This window comes from Carettochelys insculpta, chromosome 3 (genome assembly GCF_033958435.1).
Source record: "Carettochelys insculpta isolate YL-2023 chromosome 3, ASM3395843v1, whole genome shotgun sequence".
Taxonomy (NCBI): Eukaryota; Metazoa; Chordata; order Testudines; family Carettochelyidae; genus Carettochelys; species Carettochelys insculpta.
In genome coordinates this window covers 133,743,288-133,761,861 of record NC_134139.1, presented here as the reverse complement: position 1 = coordinate 133,761,861, position 18,574 = coordinate 133,743,288, and positions in this window count along the sequence as shown.

Below are 18,574 nucleotides of genomic sequence, written 5' to 3'. Positions count from 1 at the left end.
GGCCACTCACAGCTCCCAGTGGCCACCGATCACCATTCTGGGCCATTGGGCACTGCTGGAAGCAGTGGCGTGGCCCACGCTGCTTCCTGCAGCTCCCATTGGCTGGGAATGGCCAACAGGAACTGCGAGTGACTGTACCAGTGGACACAGTGTTAAATAAAGTGTGTGGTGGCTCACCAGGAGCTAACCCTCGTGCATAGGGTGACCATACATCCTGTTTCTTCCCCGGGACAGTCCCTTATTTAAGCTGTCCCACAGGCATCCCAACTTTTTTAAGAAAATGGACAAATTGTCCAATATTTTTTGGGGCTCTGTTCCCCAGCACCTAGTGTTTTAGGGAGGCAGACTCTGCTGCTAGGAAGCCCCCATGCAGGGCAGCTACTCAGTTACTTGGCAGTCTGTGCGTTGGAGCAGCACCCCTACAGCCAGGGGCACTCCTCTGTGGGGCAGCTGCCCTGTTACCGAGTGCCTTGTGCCTCAGGGCAGCAGCTCCTGCTGCAGGGGAGCACCTCCATGGGGAAGCTGCCCATTCCCTGGTACCCCACGGTGTCAGTCCACACTGCCAGCAAGCTCTGCTACAGGGCAGCTACCTCATTCCCTGGCACCCCACGTCTAGGGGAGGCAGCTCCTGCTGCCAGGGAGTCCCTCCATGGGATGGCTGCCTCATTCCATGTCACCCCCTTCTTCAATGAGGCAGATGGAGGGAAGCTCCTCTGTGGGGTAGCTGCCCTGTTCCCTGCCCCTCGCTGCTGGAGGGCTGTGAAGCCCCTATTCCCAGCACCCCACGCCGAGCCAAGAGGTTGCTGAGCTCTCATCCTCTGCTCCTCCTCATCGGGGGGCTGTGGAGCCCCCATCCCCAGTGCCTCACCATGAGGCAGCAACCTCCATCACCAAGGAGCCCTGACATGGAAGAGCATCTCCAGAGGCAAATGTCCCATATTTGCCATAGGGCAATGTGGTCACTCGACTAGTGAACCACATCCAGCCCTTAGGCTGATTATTGCCCACCCCGGCTCAGGGCCTAAACTATGGATAGAGATAAATAAACCCTATCTCATCTCAGAAACTAGTTGTTGCTGTTTTATTTGGGGGTAAAAGAAAAACTCGCATCTGAGTACATTGATTATGTCTGGAGTTGCAGCATTCAGTCATACCTTAATGGTGTATGGGGGATTATGTGTACGTGATCATAAAGGGTATATCAGTAAAGCAGTATAAATATATACTGTGCATTGAAAGTATCATACAACAAAACCTGGGCAAACACTTTCATAACAATGTAGGCAATTATGTGGTCATTCAGAATCCTTCAGCTTTTTTATTTCCAGATTCCTCATATTTTTCGTGTTTCTGCAGTTATGTCTTAGTATGGGTGACCTTCTGTATGCAAAAAAAAATAAGAGGTGTTGTAGCATGTCATAATGTTGTGTCACCAGACCTGTTAAACCTGTTTCTTTTTCCTTAATAGAAATCTCAATCTTTCATAACCTTGGCTATTTCCTCATTCAGACAAAATTCCCTCAACTCAACAAGGAGGATTTTGATCTCATTGTTTTCTTCTCTTTAGTAGCAGACTTTCTTCTAAAAGTTCTGCATACGTACAGTTGGGAAGAGTCCTACACAGTGCCTGCTTGTGGAAAAAAAAATGGAGAGCTGGTACTCAGCCATCTCCCTGCACACGACTCCCTGCGAATCCCATGGCTGGGGCTGCAGAAGTGCTGGTACTCAGTACCAGCAAGTACTGGCCCCAAAAAACCCACTGGTCCTGAGGAGAAGATCCACCATCCAGCTCTGAGAGGAAGAGATTTGCTGTGAGGGTTTAATGCACCCTTGCAAATCTCTGCTCCACTTATGCCTTCTGTGTAGGGATTAAGTGAGGCTCAACAATTTGTCAGTCCTCCTGACTGCAACTGAATTTCACACTCAGCTTCTAGACCTATGGTACGCACTAACGGTATCTGCCAGCAACATTTTTGCTCCCCTCCCCCCAAAAAAAACTAAGTTAAAAGGCTCTTAATTAAAAAAACCACACACATTTCATTCTTTATTACTCATATTATGCTTTTATTTATTTGTGTGTAGTACAGTAGATCCCTGGATCCATTACTCAGTCTAAATACCCTGAAAATGTTCTTTCTCTCACCCTCAGTTCATTCAGAAAATAGATAAAGGAACGCATATTCTGCAAATCAAGCTGGTTCAGTTCCAGTGCAAAATGTGGACTTGACTGACTGCAAGCAGAGCTGTCAGCTTGTACAGACTTCACTGTCAAGGGCTGTGTCATCTGTCAGTGTCTGTTCCAGCTCACTGTACCACATAGACGAAATGCACTGTTGCCTTCCAATTGATACCGCACTGCCAGAAGCATGTTACTTTCTCATCTGTCTTCTTGTAGCTGTCAAAATTGGAATCCATTAATTAGTTTGTTCTTGTGAATTTTAGTTGTTCTGAAGACATGTAAACTTCAAAGTAAGACAAAAAATGCCAAGGTGCCAATAGAGGTTCACAAATCTTCAGTGGCAGTTGTTAAAAACCATAAGTGCTGGCTATCAGAGTTCAGTCTAAATGAGTGTAATGGTATGGCTAGTTTCACCACATTGCTTTTAATCAGTCTGAGTTACTTACAAAAGTACTAAAACAATGATAGTTAAGGAGAGGAAAAACAACAAGTCAACAACTCGTGAGGACAGCTGGGTCAGGCAGGTTCTTCTTTCTTTTTTAATATTATCATTCCTTTTTTATGTGTTTCCCTCCTCCAGTCAGTATCACATTTATATACGGGTTTATTTTCTGGGGGTTTTTTTGCCCCAGAAAAGACCATTGATGCAGATAAAAATTTGTAAAATCCATACTTTTAAGACAGGCTACTTTAAATGTCAGACATCCAGCATCATATCGACAATGTCATTTTTAAACAGAATAATTGCTTTGTGTACAACCGCAAAGGTAAAATACATATGTTTTCTTCTATCTGTCATTCACACAAACCCTCTCTTTGTCCGAGTGGTGACAAAATCTCGTAAATGACTTAGCAGTCTAAGTAAGGGACATAGGCACTGAGACCTAGAACCTTATAGGTACTTAGGTGTTGCTCTGTTCACTGTTGCCTAGTTTAATTTTCAACCCAAGCCAGGTAACCAGAATGAGAAGCTGGGCAACCAAGGCAAGAATTTTCAGAAGCCAGCAAACTGAATGGGGAGCCACCAAAGTTTGCCAAGGAGTAAGGAAGTGGAGAAAGAGGAGTGGCTCAAGTTCCTAAGCGGCAGACCAGGAGTGGCCCTAGCCATTTTGTTGGCAAGGCTGAAAAATATTGTAGTTGGTGGATGAAGGGGAAGGACAGCCAATTACAGCAGAGCAAAACCAACAGAGACAGAGAAAAGAAGAAAGACAGCAGCACCAGGGTAATGGCTCTGCTTGCCTGCCCTTAGACTCAGTCCTAGCGCATCGGGTTGATCGCTATCTCCACCTTCTCGGAATTCTCAGCAGTCAACACCCTCTTGAGGTGAGTTACCTAAGCCAGATCATGCCCTGCCCACCAAAACCCTACTCTGTTTCTTCTGCTCAGTCTTGATACCTCTTCCACACTAGCCCTACATTTCCTGTGCACCCAGCAGTCTTTTGTGAGAGTGCTGTGCTGTCTCCCCACCTCCAACAGCAATAGGATTGCATTTGTCCAGTTCCCTATGACCATTCCTTTTTTGAGGTAGCTCTCCTAGGAATCTGTAGAGATGCTCAGTACTCATTGCCAGATGTCCAGTTTTAAAAGCTCAAACAGTCCCACTGATGGGGGAGGACAAAGGGGGTAGTTACCTCAGTCCTGGTGATTCAAAGGTGCCTGGGGCTCCTGGCCACTGCTGCCATCACAATTATGCCATTGAGGGCTGACTAGCCTTGGTCTCATCCCCACTGAGGGCTGTGGAACTTGGCTCCTCGCACACCTTGCCCTGGAGTCTGTGGTGGCTGTTGGCTCCACTGGGTTCAAATTATTCTGGATGTCCCATATTTTTGGCCCTCACAGGTGGGAGCTCTCTCTGTCCCTCTTGCTGCAAGGGTGTGATAGTGACCAGGTCACAGACGTGCTCTTGGCACACTTACAGAATCGGGTCCCACTGTCAAAATAAGTATGTTCCAGTCTCACTGGAGAACCCCTTTTGAAAATTCAGGGTTTCAGTTTTCACTAGGCCATGGAGCAGCTAATTCGCAGTGAGGTAGCATCAGCTCTTAGGCATCTTTGCAAATGCTGACCTGCAGGAACTCAGGCACCAATAAGATTTGACAGCAGCTGAGCAGTGGATATGACAAAGTCAGTGGCACCTCAATAGCAGACTTGTGTGCTTAAAGAGGCAGATAGGCACCTAAGTACCTTTGAAAATAGGTGTTAGGGGGGTATTGGTACTGTAATTTGACACCTACCTCTGGCCCATGCCAGATGACTAGGGCTCATGGGGCTTGGGCTATGGTCTGTTTAAGTGGAGTGTAGATGTTCCAGCTTGGGCTCCAATTCTGAGGCCTTTCACTTCAGAGTTCTAAAGCCAAAATGTCTACAATGCAGTTAAACAGCTCTTTAGCATAAACCCTGTCAGCCTGAGTCAGCTGGCAAAGGCCAGCTGCAGGTTTGTGACTGTAGAGGAGATGTGTCCTTATACACTTCCCTTATTATGAGCTCATGCACAAAATTTTTGAATCACATCACCAATCGGAGCCTTAACTTTGTTCTCAATGGCCTTATCACACCTACCTTTAAACCTCTAGGCTACATCTACACTACAGAGATCTATCAACAGAAGTTACCATCAGAAGACATCTTCCAACAAAATTTCTGTCAGCAGATTGCAGCCACACATGAAAGCGGATCACTCTGCCAATCTGCTCTGTCAACAGAGAGCAGCCAGCGCCCAGCCACTCTCTCAACAGAGCGGCCAACCAGAAGCACAGCAGACATGGCTTCCCAGTGACCCAGAAGCCCTGTCTATGAACAGAGGGTCCACCAAAATATCCACCCAGCGTTTTTCGTTTTGACAGATTCTGTCAAGAAAGGCATTCTGCCCCATGGGGGAGAGGCAGAAGGCTGTAGACAAAAGTGCCAAGTTCTGTCAACAGTATGTCTACAGAACACATTTTTAGTGTGGCCACACCACGGTTTTGTTGACAAAACCCTCTAGTGTGGATGTCGTCCTACACTAGGAAACCACTTATTATTTGGATTCGAGTTTGTATCAGCACTGCCAAGAAGAGTGGATGGAGCCATGGGGCTCCTACAGCCAATACAGAGCCTCAAGTCCTCTCTATATAATTACCCTGTTTCCAGTAGGTCTTTGGGGATCACAGCCTTTGTTGCTGCATGGCAGTCATGAAAACAGCAAGCCTCATCTCTCTTCCCAATGAAAGAAATGAAGAGCAAATTCCTTGAAGGATCTATAAACCAGTATCTCATAGAGACTCAACTGGCACATCTGAATTATGATGTCCAGTTATGAAATAATCTCTTCATGGATCTTTCAACCTTGCTATTACCATTAACTGCACTAGCTGATGTTTTACTGTAGGAGGCAGCAGTTAGAAGCACCTAACAGAGCTCCAGAACCCCCAGGCATACAGTCTGGTATGGGCCATATACCTTTGTGCTTCCAATTGTTAGTTAATAATAAAGCCTTTCAGAAGAACATTTGCTTAGGAGCACTTGATCATCCCTGTTGGTTCTCACAGTAGATAGAAATTCATACCTTTATCCACACATTTATTAGTTATGACCTTCTGTCATAAGAGCAATTTGCTTAGTGTGCTCTGTGTGATATTGTATGATTCGCCGATCTAATTTTTATCTCCATAGCCACGTCTACACATGCCGGCTACTTCGAAGTAGCCATGCCAACTTCGAAATAGCGCCCGCCACGTCTACACGTGGCGAGCGCTATTTCGAAGTTGAAATCGACATAAGGCGATGAGACGTCGAAGTCGCTATCCTCATGAGGAGATGGGAATAGCGCCCTACTTTGACGTTGAACATCGAAGTAGGGCACGTGTAGCCGATCCGCGTCCCGCAACATCGAAATAGCGGGGTCCACCATGGCGACCATCAGCTGAGGGGTTGAGAGACGCTCTCTCCAGCCCCTGCAGGGCTCTATGGTCACCGCATGCAGCAGCCCTTAGCCTAGGGCTTCTGGCTGCTGCTGCTGCAGCTGGGGATCCATGCTGCATGCACAGGGTCTGCAACCAGTTGTCGGCTCTGTGGATCTTGTGCTGTTTAGTGCAAGTGTGTCTGGGAGGGGCCCTTTAAGGGAGCGGCTTGCTGTTGAGTCCGCCCTGTGACCCTGTCTGCAGCTGTTCCTGGCACCCTTATTTCGGTGTGGGCCGCTTTGGTGTGTAGACGCTCCCCTGCAGCACCTACTTCAATGTGGTGCTGCCCAACGTCGACGTTGAACGTCCATGGCACCAGCCCTGGACGACGTGTGGACGTTATTCATCGAAATAGCTTATTTCGATGTCGCTACATCGAAATAAGCTATTTCGATGTAGCATTCACGTGTAGACGTAGCTCATGTGTAGCATTTGAAAATCTTTTGCCTTCATATTAATTTAACATTTTTATCTTTTACCCATTAAAGGCTGGTCAGTATGACCTTTATATTCAGATACAAAAGATAATCCATTGGTTAATCTGAACCATTTTGGCCTCAGTTACACATTCAGTGACAAACCATTATTTCTGTCCCAGTTCTATAATTGGCCACAGTGCTCTTTCCTATCAGAAATATTTGCTGTCAGAGTTGCCTGCTAGCCTTTGCATAATTCCTGGATACTCTCCAGGCCATTAAAGCAACATCTTCTGTTCAAGTCTAGAATATTTATCCAGAGCCAAAGTCCTAGCTTTCTCCCTACTCTTAATTAAAGCATTAAGAATGTTAGATGGGTCATTCTATGGACATTTGAAATGTAAAAGTTGATGTGAAATTTTTCGTGCTGAATTTTAACTAATTCAGTATTTTTACTCAAAATTCACAATTTTACATTGTAAATAAAATTAACTGCCTCGGGTATTTTTATATATTTGAAACTTTTGTTAAACTTTGTTTAACTTTTTTACTACTACAGGTTGAACCTCTCTAATCTGGCACTCTCTTGTCTGGCAACATCCTTAATCCAGCATGATTTTAGTTAGCTGAATGACCACACATCCTGGGTGTGGCCAAGTTTCCCGCGGTTTCATGAAGTTTGTTTACAGCCACCAGTCCTGACTCTCAGGGTTCTGTGCTGTTATTTAGCTGCAGTTTACCTTCTAAGAGCCCAGTAAGCTGTGGAAGTGGTGGTAATGCTGCTAGCCAATGTTGACTCTCATGGTCTGACAAATTCTTAGTTGGCTCTGCTCATGTCCCAAGGGTGCCAGCCTAGAGAAAGGCAACCTATATAAGAAAGAGGCTTTTTTTTGGTGGGGGGGAGCTGGGGGGAAACTTCTGTGACAGTTCCTACAGGTGTTCAACCGGCAGAGAACACTGACCAATGGACTGACACCAAATCTGCTGGGCCAGCACACGAGGGCCTTGTCCATGCTTAATGGAAGATCAGTGCTGTAGGACAGATCCCCCAGTGGTCTGTTTAGTGGGTCTAGTAAAACTGTGCTAAACTGGCTGCTGATTGCATCCTATTAACTCCGGTAGTCCACTGGAGCAAGAAGAGTAAGGGGAATCAATGTCAGAGTGTCTCCTGTAAGCACCCCTGACCCGCAGTTGAGATGCCATAGTGACTTGATCTAGACTACATCAAGTCCAGCCTCACGACTCACGTAGCTGGAGTTGCGTACCTTAGTTTGACATTGCCCCCTACTATTGACCTGGCCAGAGAAGCAATAGTTAGTAGACCTTTCAAATGGTGTGTTTTCTGTTAGCACTAACTCTGATCCACTTCTCCCCTGTCTATTTAAAACATATGCAGAAAGTCTGGCAGAATTCCACTCACCATTTGTGCTCAGGAAGTGAGAGAACACCAAGACTTTGAGTGCCCCATGCCTCCAACCTTTGCTCACCTGCCAGAGTATGCCAAGAATGTGGCTCCTAAGTGTTGTTTTACAATGAAAGATTATTGTAGTATTTGATGTAAGTTTTGTTGATTTACTGTTTCATTCCCTTTATTGCAAGCTTCATTACAGCCAGGATTTCATCCCTTAGTACTTCCCATTTTTCAGACTTCCAAAGACTATCCCATATTTCCTTTGCTTTTAAAAATAAGAAAGCCAGCCTTTTTACAATTTGAAGCCATTTAAGCGCAACACTAACTCCTCATTAAGTATACTCATAGGAGTGGAATAAACAAGGTGAAAAATCACATATGTTGCATTACCATTTTATCCAGATGTGCCCCTGGCTGAAAGGTATAGTGTTTCTTATCAGCACTTAAATTGTCATTCTCCAAAATGTTTAAAAGCTGCTCAAGGCTCTACATTGCCTCTATTTCTCTTTGACTTGAAACTATTGTATATAGTCAAACAAATCTGGAAGCTAAAGTACAAGTAAATATACTGGCACTTATGGGTGAACATCAATAACTGTCCCTCCTACCTTCCAAGTATTAGAAATATTCAACTATAAGCCAATATGATTCCAATCAATAAACAGATTCCTTCAATCAATTCATTCTTTTTCAGCTAGACTGAAACTAAAGTGTTGAGTTTTCAGTGTCAAAGTCTGAGGATCCAATCCTGCCAAGGGATATTTGCTGACTTAAGCATCCACTCATGCAACTTCTATTACAGGTCTTTGTATGCTTCTATTTTTAGGCAACAATTTCAGTAAAACCCAAATTAAAAAGAAACTCAGACAAACAAAAAGAACAAACTCACCAAATAAAGACAGTGCACATTTTGATCTGCAGTGGCTGCCTTCACTGTTGGAAGACAGCACAGTAAGAGTTATTTTTTAAATTCATACAACAAGTAAAACATATTTAAGTTCTCCTGAGCTACCAAAAATTGCTATAAATAAATAAAAGCATATAGAAGCCTGTTCCTGAAACAGGTTTAGCAAGGGTAGATTTTTGTATCTTCATAGATTCCTGTCTTCCCTCGACCCATCCAAACCCTATGTCCCAAACTTTGCCTTACAATCCCATTTTTCTCCTGCCTCCTAGGTCCTTGTTGGCTCTGTCTCCTTTCTCCTCCCTACAACTGCCTTGTTACCACCCTACTGGTTCTTTTTGGCAACTAATCCAAGCTCTTCCCCAACTCAGTCTCCCAGGTCCAACCATTCCCATTCTTCCATCCCTGCTTTGCTGTTCCGGTATCCTTACTCGGCCAATCCTAGTCTCCCCATGTGTGGTTTCCAGTCCTCGCCTCTATTCCCACCAAGTCCCACTTTCCCCAGTTCACAGTCTCCCCAGCCAGGCTCTTTGTTAGGATTGCCTGACATCAACTTTTTTTTTTTTAAAACCCAGAATGCCCAAATAGGGACCCTGGTGGCTCCAGCTGGCACTGCTGACTGGGCCATTAAAAGTCCAGTTGGCAGTGCAGCCGGGGGCCTGAGGCTAAGGCATATTCCCTACCTGCCCTGGCTCTGTGCTGCTCCCAGAAGTGGCCTTCAGGTGCCTGCAGCCTCTTGGTGCAGAGAGGCTCTGCACACTGCCCCAAGTCCAAGTTCTAGCTCTGCACCGCCCATTGGCTTGAACTGCAACCAATGGGAGCTGTGGGTGTGATGCCTGCAGGAACAAGAGCAGGGTGCAGAGCCTCCCTGCACCTTAGGGGCCACAGCGACCTGGCATCCATTTGCATGAGCTACACTTCAGAGTCCACACCCCCAGACAGAGTCCTCACCCCAGTGGCATAGCCAGGATGAGAAACTTGGGTGGGCCCCAACTTCAAGTGGGTTGGCAGTGACAGAGGGGGAGGTGGAGCAGGAGAGATGAGGGCCAGTTCCTCCCACCCCCTCTAACCAGCCTTGCACAGGCCGACGGACACTCTGGCCAGTCAGTGCCGGGGGGCCCAGGCTGTATCCAGTGCTGTGAGAGACTCTGCTTTCTGCAGCAATGGTTCTTGGCCTACTCTCTCACTTGACAACTGGGTGAAGCAGGGCAAGCCCCAGTGCCCCAATCCTGCTCTCTGGGTGGATGGAACAAGTCAATTCCCGAACCCCACTCACTGGAAGGAGTACCAGGAAGAAAGGCAGAGTGAGGCAAGTGCTGAGGTCATAGTAAAGTCAGGGCTGTGGGAGGAATCTGGGTGCTAAGTGGGTGGGTCACAACTCATCCAGGCCCACCTGCATCTGTGTCCCTACCTCACTCCTCTCCTGCACCCCAATGGCCAGTCTCAGCCTGGTGAAAAATGAAGGACAGTCTGGAAGAGTGAGTGACAGAGGGTGAGAGGGCAGAGCAGGCAAGTGTTGGGGCTCCCAGAGAAACAAGGGGTCTGGGAAAAGGGGCAGGGCAGAATAGTTTGATTTTGTTCGATTAGAAAGTTGTCAATTGTGTTTATTGCATCATTCTGCTCCCCACCAGGTCTTGTGTCTTGTCCCCTCTACATTTGAATCAATCACCTTTCTCCTCCACGGTGCCTGGGCATCAGCAGGGCACACTAAGATCACAAGAAGACAGGCTTTCTTCTGTCAGTGCTGGTGCCTGGACCTAGGCTAAATCTGGCACGTACACAAGGCTGCCAGGTTGCAGACAGCAGGGCAGCCCGTGTGCTGGGGAGCAGAGCTGCCCAGACCGTGCCTGCTCAGACGCTCCCTGAGGAGGGCCTCCTCAGCACTGGGGCCTGTCTGATAGCCATGCTGCTCATCATGTTCTTCAAGCAGAATGGCTGGGTCGCTCGCACGGTACCCATCCTCCAGGCCCTGGCCAGGCCTCTGCTGCCCTTCCCCGGGTAAGCCTGGCCCACACCACAGACCCACCCTGGGGAGGAGGCTATTGAGCAAAGGAGAGGGGGCAAAGGGAAGTGGGGCCACCCGGTCTAGCATTCATGGACATGTCTTCCTTCGACCCCACCCCCCGCAACCATGAACACGGTGCTCCTCTGATATGTCGTCACCCTTGAGGACCTGGGTGCTGCCCTCGCCAGGTTCTTGGAGCTGGGGTTCCTGAACTGTTTTGGAGCCCTGGGCAGGATGCACGTGGTGATCCAGGCTCCAGACCATAGCTGAGGCACCTACATTAACAGGAAGGGGTATCACTTGGTGGTACTCCAGGCCCTGGTGGACGCAAGGGGCTGTTTCCTGGACAGGTGCGTGGGGTGGCTGGGAAGGGCCCATGCCATCTGGAATTCATGGCTGAGATGCTGGATGGCATGTATGTCCCCCCCACAGGAGCTCCTGCTTGAGAACATCACAATGTCCCCCTGCGTCATGGCTGATGTTGCGTACCTGCTGCACCCATGGCTCATGCAGCCCTAAACCGGACACACCACCCCAGCCCAGGACACCTTCAACAGATGCCTCAACAATGCCAGGGGCACAGTAGAGTAGGTGTTTGGGAGGCTGAAGGGGAGGTTTCTCAGCCTCCTCACCAGGCTGAATGTCAGCCTCCCAAATGTCCCCACAGTGGTCGCCTCATGCTGTGCCCTCCACAATTTTGTGGAGTGTAGATGGGAGCCCTTCTACAGGGTGGGGCCAAGGACACGGGGGCCAGGTACAAACAGCCACCCACTATCCCATGCCACCAGGCCCAGAGAGACCGGGTCAGGGTCCAGGAGGCCTTATACCAGGCCTTTGCCCATGGCCTGCCCTGACCCTCCCAGACACACTCCACACCACAGGCCATCCCAACTCCCCCATCCCTCATTCTCCCCTACCAAATGCACCTCTTTCTGCTCCCCGCCTCACCACTCTCCCACCATGCACCAGGGACTTGGGGTTATCATGTCAAACTATATACAGTGCATGGAGGGGATGCTCCATGGAGGGGAGGCAGGGGGCTGAGTGAGGGGACTGAACCTGGAGGAGGCTGGGATGGGAGAGGGCTCAGTCACCCAGTGGCATGGAGGGCCAGGATCCACAGTGGCTGCTACTGCCCTGGGTCTGGGCCCCCCTGCAGAGCTGTAATGAGGCCAGGACCACGGGAAGGTGGTGGAAGGGGGTGCTGCAGACTTGGCCTCCTCAGGGTGTGCGGGGAGGGAACTGGGCCTGGGGCAGGTATGCCCACTCCACCCAGGAGCCACTGAGCCAGCTTGTTGCAGGCGGCCAGGGACAGGTTCTCCACGTGGTGGGTGCCTGGCGGGGAGGCAGCTGCCAGAGGGGTGGCATCTACCGGAGGGGCTGCTTTGGGGCAGGCAGACAGCTGCAAGCCAGGATGGTGAGAGAGCAGGAAATTGGGTGAGGCAGGCAGCCAAGTCCTGAGCCAGGATGTCCAGGCTGCCAGTGAGCCATACCCATACCTCCCACTCCATCATCAGCCAGTCCCAGAGCACGCCGGTCATCTCCCACATGACCACCTGGTTGGTGGCCACCTCCTCGTCGTGCCAGTGCCATCTTTGTGTGGCCTGGCTGCAGCCATGCAGGGATGCGGGCTGGGGCAATGGGGGGGCCTCCCAGCTCCCTGCAGCTGTGGCCTGCTCAGATGGGCTATGGCAGCCTCCCAACAACAGACCTGTGGAGACAGGAGGATGGCCTGTGAGTGCTGAGCCCCAACCCCGGGGGGGCAGGGCCTCCACTCTGCTGTCCCCCACCCTGCTCCCTTGCCATCAGATGGCCCATGGGCCCCATGGGATCCTGGGTGGTAGGGGGTTCCCATCTGGTGAGAGTCGGACCATGTTTGGTGTTCCCCTCCTTCCCCGGGCATGTGGGCTGCGGGGCTGTTCCTGGGCGGGGGCCCATCCCTGGGCTCTGTGACTTCCCGATTCCTGGGCTCTGTGACTTCCTGATCATCCTGTACCTACCAGCTGCAACCTCCAGGAGCTCAGGCAAGGCTTGGGTGGACAAGGCTTGGCTGGTTGCTCCAGAGAGGAGGGCAATGATGAGGGTCCCATCACTGAAGCCCTCGTCATTGCCCTCAGTCTTGGTGGGCCGGTCCTTACATGGGAGGCTGGTGGGGCCAGAGAGGCCCACGTCCTTGCTGGTGTCCGCAGGGGCAGGGGCAGGGGCAGTGGTGTCCACCAGATGCTCCAGGGAAACCACCTCTCTCGGCCCCAGGAGCCTGTGCAGCTTCCTGTGTGGGGCAGTGGGTAGGCCATGCTCCCAACCAGCTGGCAGCGTTGCAAGCTTCACAGTAGGCCTGCCTCAGCTCCTTCACTTTGATCTGGACACTGCTCCTGGTGCAGCTGGGGTGGCCTCAGGTGGCAAGCCCCCGGCCAGTGTGTCATAGGCCTCCATGTTCCAGTGCTGGGAGCCAGTTTGGCAAAGGACCTCCTCCTCCTCCCCACCCAGAGCGAGGATGTCCTCCAGCTGCCCTTCGGTCCAGGAGGGTCCCCTCCTGGCACACCCCTTGCCTGGGTACCGCGAGCCCTGGGACTTGTAGTCCAGGGCCTCTGGGGGGACAGGGAGGCCTTGCCATGCTGCCATGGTAGCTGGACAGTGTGGGCACTGTCTGGAGCCTTGAGCAGGGGCAGTCCAAGTGGGAGCTTGTGCTGGTCCTGCTTGTGGCACGCGCTCAGCTTCCTGCCTGGGGTTGCCGGGGAGCTGGTTCCTGTCATGGCTGGCTAGAGTGTCTCCGTGATCCGGGTGGGCCGCCACCATAGCAGACCCCATACTTTGATGTAGTGAGTGTAGAATATCTACACACACTGTGAATGGAGTAGTGACTTCAAAGTTAGCCTCCTTTACTTTGAAGTTAACTTCAAAGTAAGGAAAAGCGTGTGTAGATGATCTGCGGTCTACTTCAAAGTAGCCCTTACTTCGAAGTTAACTTCAAAGTTATTTTCTAGTGTAGACAGAGTCTTTGAGTTTTTGCTTTTATGATGCTGGTGATTCATTTTAAACTTGTTCAAACTAGGCATTTTTGGGACATCAGATGTTGGGATACAAGCAGATAATCTGCCACTTGGAACTGGAAACATTTGGCAGGATTTATTAAAACCTGATTAAACATCACAGAATTCAGGTGTAAACAATCAACCAAGCCAGGAAAACAGCTTGGCTGTTTGCTATACCTATTGTCAGTTTGGGGTTGTCTAATTTAGACCCAGACATTGCCTACTTTGTTATTTCTGGTCACTGCCAATATTCACTCTGCCCCAGCCCAGTGGGAGATTACTATGGATTTGTTCTAAATCGGTCAAAGCTCTTGAACTAGACATATGGTGTGAATCCTTGTTTGTCTGGTATCACAGAGAATGCTTCTATCACAGCATTTACACACATACTAAATTGTCTCCTTTCACTGATGCAGAGCAGTGTTGTAAATATAACTGAACTTGTGAAAGAAACAAGGTGTTAATTGAGGGTGTGCATATTCGTCCTCATAAACATTTGCCATTAGACTACTGGATTTCTGTTTCTAAGGAAACCATGACTCTCTAAACAGAAAAGATACTAACTCAAAATGCAATTTATATTCTAATTCATCAGAAGCTCTGGTCACTGCAAAAAGGAATATTTTGTTTTCACTAGCTACTTTGAACTTGGATGAAATAAAGATTTGATTAGTGTTGACTATAATAATCTATAGATTCTTATATAGGGTGCGTCTACACTAGCCGGCTACTTTGAAGTAGCCGGCACAATGTCAAAATAGTACGTGTCACGTCTACACGTGCCGTGAGCTATTTCAATGTTGACATGGCTCAGCTGTTTTGGGTTTGTGCCCTCCTTCCTCCCTCCCCCACTATTGGGAGGCACGGATCATCTCTACACAGATGTGATGAGCTTGGCTCCTGGATTTTAAGTTTTCTATTGTATCCTCTTGAGCTCTATTTTTATTCAGAGTGCAAAGGTGCCTGATTTCTTAATACATACACAGGGACTTTAAGTGGGCTAACATAATACAGTGCTTTCCCTACTCAGGGCAGAATTAACTTTCCTGTGGGCCTGAGGCTATTAGATTTTGTGGAGTCCCTGGATGCACGTCGTTTTCCTAATTTAAAATAAAATTATCAGTTATGGGATTGAGGCTATTAGCACTATACTAAACTTGCCTTTTAATTAACATAAAGTCACTCTGTAATTACATTTCAGTCTTAAGACAAAAAAAATTTAGTTGTTCATTCAAAATAGCTCACTTCTTACCTTAGAATGGCTGTTCTATTAGTTTCTTTCTTGAAGGGAGTTTGGGTGCAGGAGAAGGCTCCAGGCTGGAGCAGAGTGTTGGTTGACTGGAGAAGGTGAGGTCTCTGAGAGGGAGCTTGGTGCAGGATGGAATTCTGACCTGATGAAGGTGAGTGGGGTGCAAGGTGCAGGGTCCAGACAGGAGGTGTAGTGCAGCAGGGCTCAGGCAGGCTGTCTGCATGCTGCAGCCCATGCTGCTCCTGGAAGCTGCTGGATCTCTCTCCATGTTCCTGGGGGGAAGTGGGACATCTCTGTGTGCTGTCCATACCCACAAGCACTGTCTGTGCATCTCCCATTGGCTAATAGGAGCTGCAGAGGTATAGCTGGAAGTGGGATCAGTGTGAAGAGCCACTCCCATCCCCCAGCTAGGGGCTGTGGAGATGACCAACAGCCAGCCACTTGTGGGAGCAGTGTGGGGGCATGGCATGCAGGTAGCCTGCCTGAACTCTGATGCACTGGTGGACTTTTAGCAGGCTGGAGGTCATGATCACCTGGCAGAGGCTCCGGGATCGACCGCTCAATTGCAATTGATGGCTTGGTGACAAGTGATTGTAATTATGGGTGTATTTTTGCATGGTCCCCCTAAACTCAGGAGCCTGGGCTGCAGCCCCTAAAGACCCTGCATTAATCTGGCCCTGCTGATAATGTTTCTTGGAATTGGGGATCTAAATCCCCCTATCGCCAGACATTTGTGGCCCTGTTATCACCCCTTTCAGGATGTGGATGAGTTGTCTCCCTCTCCTGCATCTCCCTCCCTCCATTCTTATCTCCTACAGGGAGAGTATCAGGCCTCCTAGATATGTAACTGCTGATTTGTGGATGGGTAGCAGCTAATTGTAAAGTCTTTTACATGACAACAAAGCTCCTAATAAAAGCAAAAGAAACAAATCTCTGGAGACCCACCTCTTAGAACTATGTACATCCATGGCTCAATTAATGCCCAGGCCTCTTTGTCCTGTGTGTGGGAAGAGCAAGGTGACATGTCTGTTTCTGAGTGTTTGGACCTACGATCACCCAACCTGGTTCCCCTCCCAGCTCGGAAAAGACTGGCAACTTCCAGGTCTCATTGGCTGGCTGAGACACTACATTCATCTTCCATTGAGTCGCCAGGCTTTCATTCAGGCTGCCTATGAACTGGGGAGTGGGAAGAAGAGCCAGATTCCAGGGGCAGAGTGCAAGGTTGGTCTCCTGGGAGACTGGGACACCACATGGGGTAGTGGTACGGGAGTCTCTATGTAACCCTTCTGCCGGGAGGAGTTGGCAGCAACCAGGGCCTGGTTCAGCATCTAGGGGTTCCTTTTCATCCATCTCACACAGAACCAGCTTGAGCCCCCACCCAGTAGCCTGGGAAATTTACACACCCCTGGGCACCTCAGAGAGGCAGCGCTTCCTCACTTGCAAGCACAGTGTCTGAGTGTGGAAAAGAAACTTGTAATGAAAGAGGCAGAAAAGTCATGTGGGATAAGCTTGGGAAAATACCACACCCAGACTTCATAACCAGTCCTCATGTAACTGTCTCAGCTGAAATAGATTGAGCAGTGTCCTTTGCCTCTTAGGCTCACCAGTCCAATACTGTAACCAGCCAATCCACACATCCAAACTTTCTCCATGCCCCCCTTTCAAATGCCCCACTCACAACTCTGTCCAGTCTGTGCAGGCCCTGACACATCACCCTGATGCATTCCCTGAATGAACCTGAGGCAATGACACCTTTGCGCTGGTCCAGCATTCTGCTTGCTTGCTGCTTCTCCTATTGGCTGGCCGCTGGTCACACCCGCCGTCCATCCGCTCCTGCTCCTCCTACCACCCGTCCACTGGTCGTGCCTGCCGTCCGCTGGTCGCTCCTGCCGGCCATCTGCTGGCTGCCCACTGCTGTGTTGAGGGTTTTGCTATAGGCAAAACCCTGTGATTCCAGATCTCCATAGCTTCAGCTATTAGTGATTTCAGCTCATAGAGGCATTCATCTGCCACCCTGTGATTCCAGCTCTCAGTGATTTCACTCTCAATCTCAGTATCCACCAAAGCAGAGGCTCATGAAAAGATACAAACATGAGTACCCACTTCTAGCCTTGAACAATGGTGGAAGGGCTGGTTAAACCAGGTCTATAGCTCTATGGCTAAGGTTTAAGCAGGGCCAAGCCACTCAGCCACCTGGTTCAACCAGTAACACCATCCCCACCCCCCTTTACCACATCACAATACTTAGAGAAAGGGAGCCCTGCACATTCCATATCTTAGTCAGTGATGATGACTGCCCTGCACCTCCACAACAACTTCAAGTATCGGAGAGACTTCACAATTCTTATACTAGGTGTTAGCATAAAGCGATTTTACAACATCTTGTTTACAATTGACAAAATCCCTTTGCTTCCTTGCTACCCATCAGGCTTTGTTTGCAAGGTATTACATATGCACACCTTTGTATTTTCATCCAAATGATCTCTAACAGACATTCCTCCCATCCTTCAGCAGCATTGAGTTCCTGCCAAGGTATTACATATGCACACCTTTGCATTTTCATACAAATGATCTCCAAAAGACACATTCCTTGCATCCACGGTGGCCAACTTTCTAATTCCAGAAAACTCAACACCCGTGCCCCATCCACTGCTGTGCCAAGGCCCCATCCCTCATAGACCGTCACCTCCATTCATTCCCTCCACCCTCACCATCTCTTGCTCTCTCCAGCCCTTGCTCACAACCTCATTTTCACCGCAAGGCCCAAATGGGCATGTTTATTCTTTGGACAGCTGTCTTATACTATACTGAGGTTTTATTTGTTACGTTACAGAGCCACCTGCAAAATAGCAAAAAAGAATAAGTTGAAATAATGAAGTTTCATGAGTCTTTCCTTCCCCCTTCTCAGTTTTCATAACTAGTTCCATGTTCTTTTGTTCACTAAAGTTACTGTAAATTTATGTGTGGAATTAGGACCACACCTTATCACAGTTGCAATGACTCCATTAAAGACACCCTCCAGAAGCCAAAATATAAATCCATAGAGCAGAACCACACAAAAGCACCTATCCAGATATACCTACATAATTAAATCTGTACGAATTGACTCCCACACCTACATGCTGAAACACATGTATTAATCTGTACACAGCTAGCGTTCACTCATACATACACTTCCAAATGATTTATTATTATAAATGAAGCTGAGCACCAAGCTACTTCATGCTGCCCAGACTGTGCTACGGCTCCCACATCTAACCTGCAGCACCACCCAGACCAGGCTGCACATTCCCCACTTGGTACCACTCAGACCATTCCATGCCTCCCCCAGCAGTGATTTAAAGGGCCCTAGGCTCCAGCCACTGCCACAGGAGACATGGGGCCTTTTAAATTGCTGGGCCCCCTCCTGCCCTCAGTCAATGGATTTTTATAGGCTTCAG